The sequence below is a fragment of the Peromyscus eremicus genome, chromosome 20 (genome assembly GCF_949786415.1).
Source record: "Peromyscus eremicus chromosome 20, PerEre_H2_v1, whole genome shotgun sequence".
In the NCBI taxonomy this organism is placed as follows: domain Eukaryota; kingdom Metazoa; phylum Chordata; class Mammalia; order Rodentia; family Cricetidae; genus Peromyscus; species Peromyscus eremicus.
In genome coordinates this window covers 50,274,980-50,280,276 of record NC_081436.1, presented here as the reverse complement: position 1 = coordinate 50,280,276, position 5,297 = coordinate 50,274,980, and the positions used below count along the sequence as shown (strand labels likewise).

Sequence of the window (5,297 nt, the reverse complement as noted above, 5' to 3'; positions counted from 1 at the left end):
GTTTTTTCAGAATATATTTTTCCTTATTTTATTACTTTAATTTTTCAAAAGTTCATTTATATATAATTTACTTCAACCATATTCCCTCACTGCCATCTCTTATCCCAACTCTACTCCTTATTCTCAATCAATTTCTCCTCCTATGTTCACATCTGTTATGCACATGTGTGTGTGTGTGTGTGTGTGTGTGTGTGTGTATGTGTGTGTGTGTTCCTGTGTATGTGTGTTCACCATTGCATTTAATTAGGTTTAGTTACATGCACATGTCTTGGGAGGACATTATTTACTTGAGCAATGACAGCTGACCAGTGGCTATATCACTGAGGAAGACAGTTCCTATTCCTCTTGCAATGATTAAGATTGACTGCCTATAATTTCTCAGGGAGTGATGGATTCCTCTGAATGTCTCTTCCATCAATGATAATGTTCATGGCTATATCTTGTGTGGTCCTCATACCAGTGACTATGGCTACTGTGAGTTCCAGTGAAGAACAATCATATCATGTCCCAAAGGCAGAGTTTCACAGCAACCCTACCCGTCCTTTGATTTCTTCCTGCTCTCTCTTCCACAATGTTTCCTGAACATAAGAAGGGGTGATAGACATATCCTATTTAGACTTTAGCACTCAGCTCATCATTTTTACCCAGTTACATATTTGTTCATTCATTGTTACCAGTTGAATGAAGAAACTTCTCATTGATCTATGGGTATAAATACAAGTATGCAGTTTTACAACTTGTCCACTTAGCAAAAAATAATGGTAGTACATTCCCCTCTAGATTCTATGACCTTAGTATGAGATGGAGGTTTGCATTGCCAAACATGATTTCCTTCCCATGGAGTGGGCTTCAAATCCATAATTCCCATGCCAATATTGCATCAGTGAGCACGTCTTCCTTGGCACGTTATTAGTATTACTTGCAGAGACCACAGCTAGGTAAGACCTTTGATGACTTTTCTCCTCTTTCAGTCTACAAAGTACCCTACAGCAATGCAGCTCCAGTCCAGGCTGATTTTACCTCCTCTGCCCTACAGCTAGAGTATGAGTCATCCTTAGCAGTGCTGCCTTCTCATTTAGTCTTCTGTTTGTTCTACTCTCTACTGTTTGCTTTCTTAGCACTTTTTTTTTACTCCATCTATTGAATTCTTTAGCTCTATTTCAGTGTCTTTTAGTGAATGTATCATTGAAATCATGATGCTTCTTCCTAATTTTAATTGTTCACTTATATTATTTTGTATCTCATGACATTTCCTTAAATAATTAATTTAATTATTGTTTTAGCAGTTGGACAATTTCCTTTTGCTTCTATTGTTATTTGGGTTTTTTTATTTGATTTCTGTTTTTTTTCTTTTTTCTTTTTTTGGACAGGGTGTCATCCAGCCCAGGCTGGCCTAAAACTCACCATTTAACTGAGGCTACCAGTTTCTTTCCTTGGGAATCATTTTGAGAAAGTGATTGTTTCTTAAAGACCAATTCCCTTAGCTTTTTCAACAACCCTGTGCCCCTATGTTGATATTTCTATGCCTGGTAAATAAGTTATCTCTACCAATGTGATAGGGTAGCTTACAAGTCAAAAATTTTTTCTAGTTATGTGTTCCAGGCTTACAGTTAGGCTAGATTAGCCTGAGTTCCAGTTGGACACTCTTGTGAATTTTCTATGTATCTTATTAAGTTGTAAGCTATGTTGATAACAACAATAGAGGTCTCAGTTGTCTAGAACACTGGCATTGAGAGATACTGTATAACTAGATGATGTACAGCTCTCTTTGGTAGGGCACATTCATAAGCAACTCTGAACAGAGAATACAAGGTATGGTATATCATCAATATTTATAAGTCACACAAGAGCCATTTTGTCTGGCCAGGTACTGCTGGTACAGCAAGGAAGATGGGGTCATTTTCTTGTGGTTCTGATGGATGGGCCTCTCTGATGGAGCTTGATGTTTATATATCAGTGTTGTTAGTATAGGAGGGGTGTCAGTGTTTAAAGAGTACATAGGAGACTTCTCATCGAGACTGAGATACTCAGAGAGGGATACTCATGTACTTTCTGGGACCATAGATGGTTAGCTATCTATATCTTTCAGAGCTAAACACGATAAAACCTTCAAGTGCTTTATCATGTCATATAATTTCTACCCAATGAACTTCTTAGAATATGCTCTGTGAATCTTTTTATTTACTAAAGAAGGATGGGGCTCTCTGTATGCTTGCTGGGGTTTCTATAGGCCATAGCACTCATATGCTTGGTCTTATGGGCTATAATTTCCTTAGACAAGAGTAGATAAATCACCCCACTGATACAAGAAACTGGGTCTCTGAAGCTGCTGAGGGTAGCCAACCTAGTTTCTTGCTTCACAGGCCCCTAGAGGAGTCACACAACAAAATGTGCTGTACAAAGCTGCTTGTGAGTTTGAGATCCCATAGCCTTCATCTCAAATCTGTATCTGATCCCTCTTTCCATGGAGATGAAGGTGGCATAGTTGGACTTCTATCATCCCTACAATTTTGTATAACTTTATATTGACCCTACATTACTTGGAGTTGGGTCAAGTATTTCTTTTCTGTGAGCTTCAACTTCCTTAACCCTAAAAGAAGTACTAATCTATACAACTCCATGCTGTTACAAAGGCAGAATACATTGACTTACAATATTCACAGTACACAGATCTAAAGAAAGTGGATTTAGGTATGTGATGTGGGAAAGACACAAAGCAAAACGGTGGATCTAGAGGTCTAAGACTTTTGTCTGTGTGTGTATGTGTGTGTGTGTATGTGTGTGTGTGTGTGTGTATAGAAAGAAATAGACAGACAAAAATCTATGTATGTGTAATTTCTTATTCTCATCAAATTTCAGAATTTATTCATTTCACCATCAAGTGGAAAACAAATGATTATCTGTTATTGGGCTGTACATGGAGTAGTAGAAAGTACTTTCAAGATAATATAATTTGCTATTCTCATTTTGGTATCTCAACACTTAGAAGGTTCATCTTCCTGGTCTAAATGTATCTGTGCCATGTTAGCTCTCGCTGAAAAAATAGTCATAACTTCCTTACTCTCTTCCAGAAACAGGATTAAGATTTGAAAACACAAACTGTAGAAAGCAGAGATTTTTAGTGTTAAAAATAGCCAATTACCTTATATAAGACCAATTTGCCATCAGCTAAACAGCAGGTGAGAACAAAGTTTCACGTTGTAACTTCTCTCACTAAGGGGAACTACCACAACTTGGAAAAAAAGTCATAATGACAGCTATAATTCTGTAAGGGCTGAGGAACAGGAAGAGGAACAGGCTTTGCCTTCCATCTCCAACAGACTTGACTTGCACCTAATGCATACTGATCATCTAATTGCTCTTGAACTAGTATCTATCTGTCTTCCTGTATGATATGGCTTCTTGGGTAGGAGTCTGAAGAAGATGTCCTGTCCTGCTACCGTTATATTCTGAGTCTGCAGCCTCTTTAATTTGTGCAGCTGTATCGCCACAGTCCCCGTGGAAAAAATAGAAGACACGATATAATGTAATCCGTAGTATGGTTTTGAATTGGTCACAGAAATATTACAGACTTAGAGAAATTTCATTCTAGTGTTTAAATGGTTGATCCTGTTCACTCTGAAAATGCTTTAAAAGGAAAGGGAAACGTTGCTGTTTGCCTCTACAATTTTTTTTCTAAAGACTTAAGTTATTTAGTTTTATCATAGCAATTTTTTTTTTAAGTTTTAGCATCATGCTAAGTGCATTTCCTGATCTCTTATCTTCTTTCCGTTCAGGGCCATGGTGGAAAAACATTGACTTGGAAATGAGGAAGTAAGGTTAATTTACCTTAGGGCACAACTATACTCTCAGAAAACTTTACCTTCAGAAAGAATCTTGTAGCAGGAGTCTTAAAAGTTGTTACTAATAAAATTAAACCCGGAGCCAGGTATTGGGGTGAACCCTGGAAGGTCAGAGAGACAGAACAAGCCACAGCTAACCTCACCTGGCCAACTTCTCAGCTGGTCTTGTTTCCTCAGACTGGCAGCCTCTGTGTCCTCATATCTGAATGGCTCTCAGCTGAATTGTGCTGCTAGAAGCCTGAAAGCTTAACCAGCCAAATGCCTAACCAGGCCAAATGCTTAACCAGCCAAAATGCTTCTAGTTTCTGGTCCTCACGCCTTATATACCTTTCTGCTTTCTACTACCACTCCCTGGGATTAAAGGCTCGCTTTCTGGGATTAAAGGCGTGTGTCACCATGCCTGACCATTTCCAATGTGGCCTTGAACTCACAGAGATCCAGAGGGATTTCTACCTCTGGAGTGCTAGGATTAAAGGTGTGAGTCCCACATTTTCTAGCCTTTGTATCTAGTGGCTGTTCTGTCTCTGACCCCAGATAAGTTTATTAGGGTGCACAATATTTTGGGGAACACAATATCACCACATTTTAAAGCTGAAGGAACGGGTGCTGATACCTGTGAAGCAGTATCCAAAGTTCAATTTTGTGGGGAAGATCCTTGGAACACAAGGAAATACAATCAAACAACTTCAGGAGGAGACTGGTGCAAAGATCTCTGTCTTGGGGAAGGGTTCAATGAGAGACAAAGCCAAGGAGGAAGAGCTTCACAAGGGTGGAGACCCCAAATATGCCCATTTAAATATGGATCTGTGTGTCTTCATTGAAGTCTTTGGACCCCCATGTGAAGCTTATGCTCTTATGACCCATCCCATAGAGGAAGTAAAGAAATTTCTAGTACCAGATATGATGGATAATATCTGCCAGGAGCAGTTTCTAGAATTGTCCTACTTGAATGGAGTTCCTGAACCCTCTCGTGGTCGTGGGGTACCAGTAAGAGGACGAGGAGCTGCCCCTCCTCCTACCTCCTATAGCACCCAGTGTTACCAGGTGGTCTCCCATCCAAGTACTAACCAGGCCCGACCCTGCTTAGCTTCTGAGACGAGATCAGGCGCGTTCAGGGTGGTATGGCCATAGACCTAAAGATGGAAGTAATTTTAAGAAAATGACGCCCACATTCCCAAGAGGTGGGATGGGAGGTTTTTGGTCGTTTAATGAGTTATGGATATTGTCATTGTTTATGATGGTTGGTTACAAGTCATTAATTGTTAATGGTCAGGAAAAAAGCTGAACATGGAGATTAGATTCAGAGGTTTTGTTTAAAAAAGAAAGAAATCATTTTGTCCATAAAACAAAGATAGGCTAATCAGATAGCATCCAAATGCATTCAACTGTAGGCATTCTGCTCTTGTTACATCATAGTGTTCTTAAGAAGAAGAATAAAAATTCAATTTTATCTTG

At 39.1% G+C, this 5,297-nt stretch overlaps 1 pseudogene; it reads right to left on the bottom strand.

Moving 5' to 3' along the window:
• Positions 1–4,861: 4,861 nt before the first annotated feature.
• LOC131897270 (5S ribosomal RNA) lies at positions 4,862–4,975 on the bottom strand (annotated as a pseudogene).
• Between the last annotated feature and the right edge of the window lie 322 nt (positions 4,976–5,297).